At 45.7% G+C, this 16,021-nt stretch overlaps 1 protein-coding gene across 2 annotated transcripts in view; it reads right to left on the bottom strand.

Moving 5' to 3' along the window:
- EXD3 (exonuclease 3'-5' domain containing 3) overlaps window positions 1-16,021 on the bottom strand; it is a 277,268-nt gene extending 261,247 nt beyond the window's left edge. The window contains exon 1 of one of the 2 annotated variants that reach the window (XM_027896917.1): window positions 15,936-16,021. The gene's annotated coding sequence lies outside the window, so the exon portion shown is untranslated. The remainder of the gene's footprint in view (window positions 1-15,935) is intronic. The other variant, XM_027896918.1, reaches the window with a different exon arrangement.

Here is a 16,021-nt window from a genome sequence, read left to right on the forward strand (position 1 = left end):
TAAAGTCTGAAGGTAAGAAATACCTGAAATGAAGCACAGGTTTAGGGGCGCTATTACATCAGGCTCAAACCTAGCTGATATTCCACCTTAAAAAGTAAAGAGTTCACTAAAACATCATGCTTTCCTTTCCTTTTGCTCTGTTCAATAGAACTGGGTATTTGAAAAATGCACTTGATTTCTATTCTGCTTTTACTCCATATTCCAATCATTACACGAAGCAATGGAATGATTCAGAAGCCCTGGTGTTGCTGCACTCTGACAGCTGTGGCTGCAGCTCCAAAAGACAGGATGCGCTCAGGAACACTTGGGAAGACAAGCAACATTGTCAGAGACCAATGGAAAGGGGACTCTATACCACTCTCATCTTTTTATGCTTCACATTCCTTAATATTTTTTATATTCATGAATGCTCCATAATCCAAGGCTGCATTTTATGAATGCTTATAAATGACACAAATATTTCCCAGTAATGTGAAGAATCTGGACAGGCTACCAGGCAATAGAAGATATCCATCTTCCAGAGGATGAAATGGAGTTTCCATCTCCAGATGGTTCACTGGCACTTGGATACCTGCCAGCTCCTTTTCGGCAATGAGAGGAGCAGTAAGAATAAAGGAAGCTTTAGGAGCACTGGTGTACATCTCCATTATCTTTGCCAAGGATGGGTCCAAAACTCTCGAGAAATGCCAGTTCACCAACACAGAGCACTTCAGCCATCATTTCCACAACACAGGCATGGTCAGGTCTTGAACATCCCACTGACACATTCACTGGTGACCGGGGAAAGATGTTCCCCTTGGCCCAAAACCCACCCTGGACCCATTGAAACACATCCAGGATATGCATCTACTGAACTATTTCAGCCAAATGTTGGCTAAAAGATAATGCACGTTTGGTGAGCTGGAACAGACTCCCTGCAGCCTCCTGCTGTACTGCACAGCCCCCCAGCCCTCCCCCAGGGCAGCAGAGTCACCAGGGACCCCACCAAGCTCCTGCTGTCCAGGGTTATCCAACTGCACCCCTGTGGAGTTCGGTGTGAGCACACATGGGAGACAGAGGTTAAAATGAAGCACCTTTTGCTTTGTGCCCCGTTGTGTCTGGGGGGTCCTGGCAAATCTCTGCACATATGGCAGGGCCTGTCCATGGCTAAAGCACAGCAGCTCCTTGACAAGGCTGCCACAAGGACACAGGGCAGGAAACCAACGCGACAGATGGGGAAAGGGGAAAGTGCTCTCAAGGATTTTGCTCTGAAAGCAATTTCCCATTGATTACTCAACAGCAACATTTCAACTGACTGATTTGGGTTTAGCCAGGCTCCTTTTTCGGCAGGGTATGTTACCTTGTTTTCTCCTCTAGTTCGCTCCTCTATCACTGTGAGATCCCAGCTGCAGGTCCTGTGTCACCTCCTGCAAGAGATCTGTATCCCCTACAGTTAGTCCTGTTGTCAAGGGACACACAGTTCTAGGAGATCATTCACTTTAGGAAAAAATTCATGCCCTTTCAGACTCATGCCTAGACACTTCTCCCCACTGACTGTCCAGACCCTGAGGTGACCAGCCCTGCAGGGCACAGAGCCACAGCATTTGTCAACACTCAGTCCCTCTCAGGGACTTCTCATCCTCCTTAATCCAAAATATAGTGCCAGGTCTCACTCCAGGCAATGGGAAGAGATGCAGGACTCAGGGCACCACTGAACTCACCAGGGAGGCCCAGAATCACTGAAGTTCTCCTGGATGGGAACACCCAGGAGAGGGGTGTCATTTAAAACAGGACCCAAAAGAGACTTAAAAACCACTGAAACACCACAGCACACACACAGCACAACAGCACAAGGCTAATAATGAAACATGTTGTCTGGGCACAAAACTAGTTGATCCCAAGCTATTTTCCATTCTAGAAAAGGCATAAATCATTACAGACCAGATACAGAACCCCAACAACAGCACTGTAATGTCCTTGCAATTTGGAATTGCTCATAATTTTAAAAAACTTTATCTGGATGGATATTTCCTTGATGGAAACTGCAGACTGAATTACTTGAGAAAATTCCTTCATAAGCATTTCCTCCATCTCTGAAACACGTATGTTTTCCATACCCGGATATGGCTTTGCCATTCTCATTAAAATCTCTGCAAATCAGGCCAAGGTGAGAGCCCCAGAAAAACCTACATTTGCAAATGCTCAGTGAAGAAAAACTAGAAGGACAAAAAATTCTTTAAGAGTCCTAAATTTCTCTTGCACCCACAACTATTGCTGTCACAAGGTCCTACTGACCAGGAATTGTCCTTCATTGCCTCGATGTTACAACCCATAGGATTGTTCAGGTGGGAAAAGAACCTTTGAGCCTCTTCCAATCCTTGATAACCATTCCCATGAAAATTTTTTCCTAATACCCCATGTAAACCTCCCCTGGCACAACTTGAGTTTCCCCTTGTCCTGTCACTTGTTACCTGGGAGAAGAGACTGAGCCCCACCTGGCTCCACCCTCTTTTCAAGGAGTTGTAGAGAGCAGTAAGAGACAAGCAAAGCCTCATCTCCACCCTGCTTTCAGCACTTCACACTAAGGAGATGATGGCCAACTTTAGCCAGGAATGATCACCAGGCTTCTGGAGCATCTCAAGTTTCTTCCCACACTCTGCAGGATTCTAGAATTGATTTCTTCTTGTACATAAAGGCCAAAGACTTTGCCTCAATACCGGGCTCTGGTGACCTCATCCCACTGTTCCTGTTTCATTCAGTTCTACCAGTGATGCAAAAGCTGGGAACTAGAAAGCAGACAAAATTAGACCCACCCCAATTTTCATTCCCACATAAGCATGTTTTCACACTGAAGACAAGGAGCAAATATGCTCCATGTCAGAATTCCCATTAACTTCTTCCTGCAGTGATAAATGGTTCAGTTCTACAGACAGAATCAAAACAGGAGGCAGAGTTCTACCTGCTCCAGGGGAAAAGGTGGGGGGCCATGGGCTGACCCAGGAGACAGAGGCGACTACTCCTTTCTGCCACTTACCCCTTCGCCCAGACTTTTATCTGTCTCAAGTTTACAAGTGACTAAATCAACAGATAGCACATGTCCTCAAACCTGGCTGCTTCAGCTTCAAGTGTGAAATAAAACCCATCCATGAGCAGGCCATCTGTGCAAGGCAGCCTATGAGAAATGGAGCTGACACAGATGGGACACATCACACGCTCCCTCGTGTCATATCAACCCACCAGCTCTGCAAATCTGCCCTAAATAAACCAAAACTGACAACACATTCTGTCTGAGGCCAGCAGGGCTGTGTAAGCCTAGCATGTACTTGGCAGGGTCTGGAATGTTCTCTCCACTTTTAACAAGCAACTCACTCATAAATGGAAAACTTGCGAGCGTTCGAGCCTTGTGCTGTGTTCAGATGTCTGCAGGACTGTATTCAGCAGAGTCTCCTGAATGGATCAACTAATTGGCCTTCAAATTCATAGACATGAAGCTGTAGGTTGCCCAAAAGCTAGCAAGACACAACACGGTTTTACAATCCACAGTGGGGACAAACACTGGTCTGGAACGTTTTCTAGTTCCATTAACTCTTCACCAACACATAAAAATAACACTTTAAAGATGTTTATTTTTACAAGTTACATTAGGTGAAGAATATAGCTGAACAATATGGCTGAACACATATGGAAATGCTTAAGCAGCAGCTCTATTTTCCATCCAAGAAGTCTGCAGAGAAACACAATAAACTGAAGTTACACACATGACAACTCAATGCACTACACACACACACACAAAAAGAGACAAAAAAGCATGTTTTCAGAAAAAACAAACTTTGAGGGTTTTTGTAGGAGGAGCATCTGATAGAGGAGGGAGTAGCTGGAACAGGCAAGCACAGAAATAGCAAAATACAATTCAAGAGAATAAGGCCCCAAAGACGAGCGATGCCAGGTCCAATCACACCTTGCCCTGGCCAGTGCCCAGGTCTGGGCAGCTCTATCCTCAGCACTTCCCTGACTCTACAACAACCTGCAGTTTAAGATTCCCAAATGCCATGTCTCCTGTATGGGTACAAAACAGACTTTGTTATCTTTCTTCCAAGCATGATTCCAACCACTTTCCTGAAAACTCTCAGCCCCAGAGTCTTATTGCACCAGCTGCCACATTGTACTCAACAGGCAAAGCAGTGTTTCCTTTTCACTGAACTTCCTACATCCTTCTGACGTCCCTACTTTTTGTTAGGGAAGCAAAGGGAAATGGGGACTGACTGCTTATCTTCTGTCCTACTCCTTTCTGCAGGCCCAGATGTTCTGCATTTGCAAACGGTTCCAGAATCTGTTACTTGGGGAAGGCAGTACCTGCTTTAACCTCCCCACAGCTCCCTCACGTTACTGCACATTTACTGATGTAAAGTTTAACCTGCTGGTTTATTTCCCACTCATGTGGGACCAAAAAGGAGGTACTTTAGCAGCTTTAGAGTTGGCTATGCCCAAGTGCTTTGAATTCCCTTGGACTTTGTTATTCCTCCATCCACTGCCTCCCTCAGGTCACTGATCTCCTAAGGCTCTTGTGACACTCTCACGGTAACCACTTTCTGTTACACCAACCATCACTGTTACACATCTTCTCACCCTTTAACCAGTCACTGGTTTAGTAGAGAACATTCTCTTATGCCCAGGAAGATCAGCTGCTCTAAGATGCTGTGACAAAGGACCATGTCAGAGGCTGTTTGAAAATCTGAGGATACCACACACACCAGAACACCCAAACCCAGATGCTTGTCCTTGAAGATTTCTCAAGTGCAAGTCCTTTCATAAAAGACATGCAGACTCCTCCACGCTCACATAAAATCCTGTGCCAACTAATTCTAATCTAGATTACTCCTTTGATGATGCTGCACAACACAAAGCCAGATTTCTGTCTCTGCTCCCCAGGCTCCCTGGAATTCTCTTGCAAGTTGGCATCGTATCAACCCTGTCTATTCTCTAATAGGAGTGAGCAGGTTTTAATTGAAAGGTGATACAAGTGTTAACTATTCGTTTCTCTCAAAAATCATAGAATCATGCAATGTTAAGGGTTGAAAGGGACTTTAAAGATCATCTAGTCCCAACCTGCCCTGCCATGGGCAAAGACACCTTCCACTAGACCAGGCTGCTCGAGGTCTTATCCAACCTGGCCTTGAACAATGCCAGGGTTGGGGCATCCCCAGCCTCCCTGTGCAGTGTCTGAGCAGCCTCACAGTAAAGAATTCTTCCTAATACCTAACCTAAATCTCCTCTCTTTCAGTCTGTACCCATTACTCCTTGTCCTATCACTACAGTTCCTGATGAAGAGCCCCTCCCTGGCTTCCCTGTAAGCCCCTTCAGATATCAGAAGGTTGCTAATCCCTCCTGGGCTCCACCATCCTGGTCCCTGCAGGCAGGTATTGCTCCCCGCATTCCTAAATTCTCCCATTAGCAGTTGGGTTTGACACGGGTTCTGGTAAGGAAACCAGGAGGAGTGTAGATGCCTCAGAAATTCAATGTTTCTTTCTGCTTCACCTCCTGCAAGTGATTTTTCACACCCTGGTATTTCAAGGGCTTTTGTAAACTTTTAGACAAGCTTCTTAATCCCAACATATTTGGAGAAGAAGTGTTACTTTTTACACTTTCTGAAAGCTGTTCCTCTAAGTTTTTTGCCTTTGAAAGTGTTTGTTCTTTTCTATCTTCCTTGGTCATAATTTCAGCTTTTGGAAGGATGCTGCTGCCTCTCCAGCCTTCCCTCCCTAGAGCTTCCCATCAGAACTCTGCTCTCTCAGACAGCCTTTGACAGAGTCAGGGCACCTGCTCTGCAGCTCAGTGCCCTTAAATCAGCTTCACCTACCTACAACATCTCCCCCTTGTCACTGCTCCTTTCAGCTTCTTTTTATCCTGCTGCCTCATTCTGATGTACTTTCCCTTTGGAAACCAAGGGATTTGGCTTCGCTGAAGTTTTTGGCTTGGGTTTCTTCTGTGGGATCTGTAAGTGCACTCGTGGTCACACTGACTGAGCAACTCCCAGGAGAAAGCCAGAAGTATCTTCCCCTCTCTGGATTCCTTCACCAGATGTTTCCCAAGGATGTCATTCTTGGACGGGTGTGCCAGTTTTCTCCCGTTGTGTCTCCTACATTAAAGCTCCCTACTCAGTATTTTTCTATGCTTTTCCTATCTACAAGTCCCAAGAATTGCTAATCTGAAGGACTCTGTTATTAATACAGTTGTTTTCCTGATGTGATGTTTAGCTTTACCACACCACACCACTCCCCCGTGGGAACGAACCACTCTCATTTTTATGTAACCTTTAACTCAGTACCCAGGTTTTCCAACTGAAGTTTGTCTTCCACCAGCTTTCTTACAGCCCTATTCAAGTCTCACAAACTCCCCAGGTCATCCACCTTATTTCTTAAGATTCCAGACTCTGTCTAGAAATAGACACGATTGGTCCAATTTGCTTCCTTCTCTCACGTTCTGTCAGTGCCAATCCAGGGGGAAAACCTGTGTGCTGTGCAATGAAAATCCTCAATGACAAAGCGAACGCAGTGGATTTAAGGCTCAGAGACAGACCAAAACCTCTCTGTTCAAGAGGAGCTGGGAAGTGTTGCTTGACCAATTATCTAATAAATTCTTGCACTGAGCATTTTAGTGTCTCCTGGACTTCTACAGTTTTTCTGCTATTATTTGCCAAAAACAGAAGAAACAGAACCATCAAGAGTATTTTCCACTAGTCACTACAGATGAGAGACTAAACCTCTACTAATCAAGCCAGCAACCTCAGTGGGAGGAGGGAAATCTTCCAGTGTCTTGATTTTGGGGTTAAACAATGTACTGTGAAATTCTTCCATATTTATTATCATTTCAGCGTGCACAAGAACAGACCTGACTGTCAGTGCTTCTTAAGTCTCTTAAATGGAAAAGAAACCAAGAAGATCCAATTTATCCTACAGAGCTGGATGGAAGACTCAGAGGGCAAAAAGCCAGAGAAATCACTAGAGAGAGGCTGTTTGGCTTAATAACTTATTTGGATACTGAGAAAGAGAGGAGCCAATGCACTTACAAACTGCTGCTGCATTTTGTTTCCTATCACCCAAAACCTGCCATTGAAAAGCAAGTATTTCAGCTTATTTCTTAGTTTATCATGTTGAGTTTTCTCTGTTTGTTCTACAGAAGATGTGAAAGTTAACTATGCTTCAAGAAAGGTAATTCATATTTAGCTGTTATTCGTCATGTAAGTACAGAATAACTGTTTGCATTGCTTCTGTTATGTTGGCATTAATAAATGCACAAACATCACAAAAGATGAATCCACAGGACAGATACACTTCTGCTCATACCAAGCAATTGAAAATAATTGCTCTCTTTGGAAGTTCAGAATCAAATGCATCACTGAACCAAACATTTTCTTTAGAACCTCAAAGAAAACCAAGAAATGCCAGGACCTTGCAAGGGGTTTATTTTCATTGCTCACTGAAAAATAACCATGACAGTTTTTTAACCCTCACTCAGCTCTTCCTGTTGGTGTTGATGCTGATTGTGTTTGACACCTCGAACCAGCATGTCAGTAAGAAAATAAGCTATAGCTGAAAGCGCCTCATTAAGTATAATTTTGCTTTTCAGACACCTGTTATGTGAACAACGCTGCCTTTTACTGAACTGTGAAATGAGCAAGGGACAGAAATCGCTGAGGACCTGAATGCTGCCCAGAATGGTAGAGCCACATTTTTAGGCTAAATCCTCACAGAAGGAAAGACAAAGGTATGGGAGAGAGAATAAAAAGCATCAGCCCTAATACTACACACACTGATTTAACATGTCAGGTGACTGCAGAGAGAGGTATGAACTGGCATTTAGGCACTGAGCAGTATTTCAGTGCTACCTCAGTGCTCCTTCAGCTGAGCCCCCTTTCCCTGCCTCTGTTCCTGAAGCTGCTGAGGCAAAGACCCCATTATCAAACTGTATTTTAAATTGTCATGAATCAGAACTACTACCTGCTCCTCTAAATCACCGCCAGAAGCCACAGAACCTGCCAGGCAGTTGTTCAGCATTGACTCAGCACCGGGAGGAAAAGTCTGGGCCTGCAGTTACACATTGTTCAGGGTCTGAGAGTAGACATGAGAACACAGAGAGGCAGATCCCAGCAACCCAGACCCAGCACTCTGTTCCTCAGAGCAGCAACAGTAATCCCATAGACCTTCCATCACAGCTGTGAGCTGGGGCTGCAGGGACAGGGCAGGACCCGCCCCACACGCTCACACAGAGCTGTCCTGCTCGGGACTGAGCTGGGCTGGATGTCTGAGCTCACTCTGTCACTTACCAGGATCATCAGACCTACCAGGAGGATCACAAATACCAGAGGCAGCAAATGAACATCAAAACAGAACAAGGTCCAAGACACCGTGAGAACAGGTTTGAGGGGGAGGGGAAATGTTTTCCATCATCTTCCAGAGCAGGCTGAAGGAATTCCCAACGCTTGGGACAATATGGCCCAAGGGAGATGGTAATGGGAGAGAGAGAAATTCTTTCACCTCTGAGCTGAAATCCAAGTCAGGCTGGTAGTAGCCAAGAGCCATTAGCTGAACATCTGCGAGCTGTTTGGCAGCCCATGTGAAGTGAGTTATATCCCTCCGTGTCCGCAGCCCAGTCCCACTAATTGGCACCACGTTGGCAATCCAAACACAGGGGTTAAGGTCTGAGCACACAGCAGGCACCAGCTACGAGATTAGGCAGCTTCGGTTTTGAGGACATATGTGATAAATTAAGCATTTGGTGTATGTAACTCCATTTAATTGCCCCGCCATCCTTTCCTGCCCTCAGAATAAAATCGTAAATCCAAGCAAGGCAGCAAACTGTCAGCATTCCCTTGTCCAGCACACGGTTCCTGAAGCAGTAAGACACATTATTAAGTCCATTACTAGTCAAAGCAACTTAAACAACTGCTTGCATTTTAAGTTTATGCTGTATAGTATTATGCTTAAGTATGAGCCAAAGTGTTTTAATAGGTACCAAAATCCATAAAAACAGTATCTTTCTCTTAACTCCAGTTTTTAACTCAAAAATGCAATGCTCCCCCAAAAGGCAGTAATGATACAGTCTTATAAACCCCAAATAACAAGGCTCTTCTCTCTTTGTGTTTCCTTCTTCTGCAGCTTCCCAACAAAGAGCACACAGGACCAAAGCTGACCCAGGAACAAGACCCGTTAACTTTTAAAGAGTTACCCTTTGTGCTGCCTCATGGTAAAATGTTTCTGTCTGAGGCCCAAAAACCCCCAGTTATTAGCTCTCAATATATATCAATAAAGGAAAATTGATTTTTCATAATCTGAATATGGCAGAACAAAAAAGTCTAAACTATGAAGGAAGGAAACTCATGTCAGAGTTTAGAAACTGTTTACACAGCAGTTTAAAGAACTGTTTATGATGGGAATATGATGAAAGCTGTTGAGCATGAGGGGAGATAGAAATGAAGCCAAAAGAAGCATCTATGCCATAACTCTACCAGAAAAGAGAATCACAGTCAGTTAGTTTGGGAGGTACCACTGGAGGCTTCCAATCCAATCAGCTGCCCAAAGAATGGCCAACTTCAAAGTGGGATGAGGTTGCCCAAGGATATTTTAGATGAAAGAACAACATAGCACAGTGCCCTACAAAATCCACCTATAAAGAAATTGTTCTTGCAAGCCAAATCCCCCCTTCATTTACCACTGCTCTGGAAATGATTCAGTTCCAAGCTGTTCTGAGAAGCAATATGACCAGCTGCCACCAAGAACAGAGAGACTGAAAAGGAAACAAACCTAATCTAAGTATCCATTAGGACCAAGGTTTGGAGACCTTCAACTGGTAGAATGCAGACCTGGGCACAGGAGACTGCCTGGGAGAGCTTGGAAAGTGCAGTCCTCCCAAGATCCATGTTTTATCTCCCATTGGAAAGGTATGCTCAGCCCGTGAGAAAAAGGCAGCAGTGCCATAAGGCCAGTCTACATGAAACCAAACCCAAACCCCCAGCCCGTCTGCAGCCACAGCCACGCTCACAGGGCTGGCTTCTTCCTCCCTGGGCAGGGAACAGACACAGAGTTATCATCCATGCTCTGGAGCCAGGCTGGGAGAGCTGGGGGAGTTCACCTGGAGAAGAGAAGGCTCCAGGGAGACCTGAGAGCCCCTTGCAGGGCCTAAAGGAGCTTGTAAAAAGGAGGGAGAGGGACTTTTAATACAGGCAGGTATGGACAAGGGAATGGCTTCCCACTGCCAGAGGACAGGGTTAAATGGGATACTGGGAAGAAATCCTTTCTTGTGAGGGGGTGAGGCCCTGGCACAGTTTTCCCAGAGAAGCTGTGGCTGCCCCTGGATCCCTGGAAGTGTTCAAGGCCAGGTTGGACGGGGCTTGGAGCAACCTGGGCTAATGGAAGGTGTCCCTGCCCCTGGCAGGGGGTGGGACAGGATGAACTGTAAGGTCCCTTCCAACTCAAGCCAGTCTGGGATTCTGTGATTCAAGAGCTTGGTGGACCAAGGGATAGAGCAATACCCCTTCTTCCCCAAAGCTCAATATCCCTGCCAGGCTATCCCTGCATCTGCCTCAGGCAGCAAGGACACAACCTTCTCTTCCCCATCACTGTTAAAGCCTTTAAGGTGAATCTTTTCTTACTCTCTTCTGTAACTTTGAGAAGTAGAAAAGGATCATGCCCATATTTTAAATGCCAGACAAATTCCTGCTGCTTGAAGACACGTAATTAGCAGCTTCTTTTAAACTCACACCACTGAAAATAATTATATGGACACTGGAGGTGGGAACTGCTATGCTGACATCTGAAAGAGAATTACAGGAGGCTGTGATGGATGACTGGCCAGCAGTCCAGCACAAGCTGCAAGAAAGCAGGCTGGCACCAAAGACATCAGCAGGGCAACTGCTCTGCCCTCGGCTGCATTCAGCCCCCGAGCTGCCCGGTCAGGAGGTGCTGAGGTGACTCTGCAGCACTAATTCCTGATGCTGCAGGAGTCACTGGGGCCACAAGGGCCAAGAAGAGGTTACAACCAAACGATGTAGTGAGTTGCTCTATTGAGCAGCTCTCACAGGCACTTCTGAACCCTCATGCAGGTATCAAGTAAGCATTTATACTCAAAATAAATGTTTTCTCACAAAACCATGTATAGAAATAATACCAAACTCATGAGTTTCCTGAGAGTAATTCCCCTCCATTTAGAAAACAGGAGGGGTCCAAGAAAGAACTCCTTCTCTGCAGGGGAGGAAGGCAGGAAGGAAGGAAATGTGAATTACATACACCTCTGGGTAAGTTCTCCTAAAAAAAAAAAAAAAAAAAAAAAGGAAGGAAATTAGAGTTAACTAAAAAGAGCATGTTTAGCATCACTGCACAAGCTGGGGGAAAAAACCTCGGAAATCCTGGCTAAAGCTAATGCAGCCTCCTCTTGTCACTGCTGGCCTTCCACAGTCCCTGCCCAGGCAGAGGGGAAAGGGCCATTTTCCACCCTTTTATAAGCAGCATCACTTTGAAGTTACTTACAAATCAGAGTCACCATTTGATGGTCACCTCTCCCTATGTCATCCCATGTTTCTTTGTAATAGGGCTGTTAAAAAACATGTGTTTTCACTTTTTTAATTATTATTATTAAAAAAGGATAACTCATAACTGAGCAGAGACAAAGGCTCTGTTGATACAACAACATGTGGATTAAATCTGAAAGGAGAAAGAAGGCTGTTCTAGTAAACTGACAATCCTGCTCAGAGGGCTTATATCTAAATTAGTGTAATAAATCATGAGGAAAGATTTCTCTTTGGCTGAAACAACCATTTATTTAGGCATGCAAAAAGAGAATTTTAAAATCACTCAGGACACTGTACACCAAAGATTTTCTTTGGGTTTGTTCTTTTTTTGTTTTTGTTTTCTTTTGTGTTTTAAGCATATCCCTAAAGTTTTGCCTTTGCTTGACATAAAAATATTTACTTTCTCATGCTTAAACCTATGACAAGCCAGCCAGACAGCACCACTGGCCTCTTAGCTAAACTGCTCCTACTGAAACAGGAGGAAAAAAAAGAAGGGAAAAATGGTGCTTGCTCCATTACATCATCACATCAGACAGAAGACTGCCCTAAATTTAAGCTTTCCCCATTATGCTCCTCTCCTGTGTTTTTATAAACACAGTTGTACTTCTTCCCTTAACCTCTGTTAGCAGTGGCTTTTCCACTGCTTTTTTAAGCAGGAAACACTCTGCAGCTCTTGCTGCCTCCTCCCGTCACACAGCAATTTGTCCCAGCACAAGAACCTGCCCTGTGAGAACGTCAGTCTGAGGGGAGGTGAACAGCAGGAAGGGGCTCAAGAAAGCTCAGCCACACCACCGGCCTCAAAACACCTGCCCAGCAGCAGGACAGGGCCCCCAGATCCCACAGACACTGCTGCTGAGGGGGAACCAGGGCTGGGCAGAACCTTGTCAGTACAACACTGACTGTAACCAGAGATGGCACCAAGAACTGCAACCAGCTTCTTTAATGAAGATTAGATTGTACCTGGGACTGATCTGAGAGCTAAAGCAGAGCTGACACCAGCATGTCATTTACTGCACCCTTTGGTACACTGTGCCAGGGAGATGGTGTCGGCTAATCCAGGCAAACCCATCACCACAGAACACCAGCTGCTCTTCAAACGCTGACAAAGACCAAACCAGCATCAACCGAACCTTTCAGTTCCACAGAAATGTTCTAGGAGAAAATATTTCTAGGAGATGTTACTGAGAACTGGAGGACAGTGTTTTATACAAGCAGGCTGCAGCTCCTCTGGAGTATGTTCTGTAATGTCACGAGCTCCTGGATTACCAGCCTTTTGTAGAACACCCAGACTGTGGTAAAACGTGAGAGGGAGCTGGATATGGGATGGAGAACAACGTAAAGGCGGTGAAGATTTTGGCTGAAGCCTCTTGCATTCACAGTGTCAATCCCAGTGCCATTAACTGAAATCACAAGAGTACAAGAAACACTCCTGAAAACCATGAAAAACACAATCCCCAGCCCCACAGATGAAATGCTTTAAGCTCAGTAACTGTTTTTTCTCTGCCACAGGAGTCCCTATATATTCCATTCCACCTTAAAATCCATTTGCCAGGCAGACAAATAAAAGGTTCCTCAGAAACTCCAGATGATGCAGTCACTGGGAAGCCATCCCAGCCTCCCTTGTTCGCTGCCGTATTCCCAACTCCCTGAAACAATCCAGGGGCCACACAACAGCCCCAGGTCAGGTCTGGGCTGCTCCCTCTCCCTGGCCCACTCCCTCTGCCCAGAGAAGCTGTCGCCACCCTCCCAGGAGAGTGGTGGGAGCTGGGAATCACACGAGTGCCTGCATTTATCCCAAGGGCTGGTTTGCCAGGATACCTCACCCAGACCTGACTGTAAGGGCTGCTCACCCTGTGCCATCAGCTGCCTCCCAGGCTGCAGGAGTGTCTCCACAGCGCTGCTTCCCACACACTGCAGCCACCCACATGGCCCCACTCAGCCCAGCTGCTGCCGCCTCCTGCTGCATCTCCAGCTGGGACAGACGCTGGAGAACCCCAGAGCAGGAACATCTCAGCTTTCCTTCTACTGCAGGCAACCCCTCTCTGCCAAAGAGCTAAGGAGCTGTTCTAGTGGGACAGAAAGGAAAGGTGCAAGAGGAGATTAAAAACTAGGAGAGGAAAAAGATGGCCTGATCAGTACTTTTTTTATTATTCCGCTTTGATTGTGGAAAATGGAGTCTCGTGGCCAACAGTTCGTGGAGGCCCCACAGAGTGATTCAGAAATGCAAGCAGAGTGCTGTCCCCTGGCTGAGCACAGAACCTCCTGTTGTCAGGGTCTGTTGTCCTCACCCCACAGATAACAAAGCTGCACCTCGAAGTGAAGCTCCCTGGCAAGGCAGACGTGCCAGTCCCAGTGGGAAGGAATCCTTCCCAGGAAGGAGCTGGCTCTGGCTAGCCCTGCCACATCACGTCCCCTCGCTGCGCCTCCTCTCCCACCTTGGAGAGGCACAGGAGCACCCCAAGGAGCGAGGATGATCCCAGCTCATACCTGCCCTGCTGTGGCAGAGGGGGAATTCAGAGGCTGAGTAAAGCCATACCTTAAAGCTGAGGTTTATGCCCTGGAGGGATGGCTCCAGCCTAGGAAACATGCCCTGGAATCTGCCAAGCCTCCCCAGTGTGGCTGTGAGTCAGTGCTAATTGCTCAGAAAACCTTTCGGGTCCCACCAGTTTGGTTTGGTTTTGTGAAAGCAAAACAAGGTAATGTTTGGACAAAGGTAAGATTGTATTTATGTTTACAGACAATCTGACTCCTGCATATGAAAAATGCTCCTGCTTGGACAAAAAACTAAAAACATCAAGAAATCAAAAGTCATGCAAATGATCTGGCTCTATAATCTTGCCAGAACAGAAGCACCACCAAAGCAGTTGAGCAATAATCATGGTCTTAAATTTGACTTCTCTGACTCCTGCTTTGTTCAATATTTTAATTATATCTTTAAAAAATTCTAAAACACTTCAGATTTCAAAGCACATTTATATACTTGATTAATTCTTCCGAGTTAAAAATCATTATCCTGGTTTTTAAAGAAGGAAAGTGAAAGGAGACAGGACAAACTGTTTGTCAAAGGCAGAGAAGGAACTGGTGTAAGGGCTGGTATTAAAACCCAAGAGTTTCTTATTTTTTATAAAGGACTTACTTTTTTGAAGTTGATAGCAACCCAAAGAAATTCCAAAATGAATACACAATTAAGATCAGGGCAGTTTATGGGTAAAGGCCACAAGAAAAGCAAGTTACTCTAATTAATTCCCATTTGGAAAGCTACAGAGAACTCTCTAACAGATTGTTGCCATGTTCCACATAGAGCACAAGCATGAAATCAGCCCACAGCCCAGGCAGTCTTGCCTTGGATCATTAGTACCAGGGGCAATCCAGCTCTGGCTTCTCCTACTGCTCTGGGGGGCAAAGGACTTTTGCATCAGGCCTTTTCCCAGAGCTCGCTGGGAAAGTGGCTGCTCAGCCTCCCCATGGGTGAGTCCAGAGTGCCCTCTAACGAGGCTGGGCTGCATTTCACACACACACACGGGAGAGCAGGAAAACCCAACAGGAGCCTTTCCAGAAGCTTCTCGTTAAACACTAATCTTTGTTTCCATCCAAAAAGGGAAAAGCAGATGATACACCCTGACTGGAGACTGCTCCTGCACAGACATTTCATAGTGCCCTGTATTATGTAAACCATCACTGAGGAACATCAGCACTAAAGATAGGAAAATTCACAGTTCTCCCTTTCCATGAGGAGATTCAGACAACAGATAACCCACTACAGCTTTTTAAATTAAACTGAGTTCTGCACAATCTACTTTATCTGTAAGGAACTGCTGCGTAACTTTTCAACATAGGATGCAGTTAAATCGATCCTTACAAAAATAATTGAGTATCATGAATGAGGTTCACAAAACAAAATGGAATCCTCATAAATCTATTCTGTAATACACCACTGTACCAAAAAATATTGATTATATGAAGGATGTCTGCATCTAAGAGTGGTCACACAAGCTGCAGTGATGACAGGCACTTGGTTTATTGTCCGCTCCTTGGTTTATAGTCCAGTTCCCTTTCGCTCACCTACGTGAACCATCGTGCAAACCAAGGAAGTTTGTTTTGCTTTGAGAAACAAACCCCACACTGATCCTCAGAATAGACATGCATTTTAATAATCTCAGCATCCCACTGTCAGAATGGGGCCATTCCTTCCCCTACAGACAGATATGCCATGAGAGCACAGCTGCTCAGTGTGGGCTCAGAACAGCCAGAGCCCTCCTGCTCTGTCCTGCACCAAGGACACCCTCAGCCATCCCCCAACACCCAAGCTGGGAGCACAAGGTGAAGGCGATCCTTTCCCAAGCTCCTGCAAGACAGAAAAGGGGCAGGAGTTCCTGAAGCTGTGCAAACTCACCCCAGACGACGGTGAAGGCGTTACCCACTGAGGGATGTCTGGGGGTCCCGCTGCCACCTCGGAGCTGTAGGGAAGCAAAGAGGCCT

Source organism: Empidonax traillii, unplaced genomic scaffold, assembly GCF_003031625.1.
Source record: "Empidonax traillii isolate 1590-97213 ecotype Southwest subspecies unplaced genomic scaffold, ASM303162v1 scaffold520:size1094406, whole genome shotgun sequence".
Lineage (NCBI taxonomy): Eukaryota > Metazoa > Chordata > Aves > Passeriformes > Tyrannidae > Empidonax > Empidonax traillii.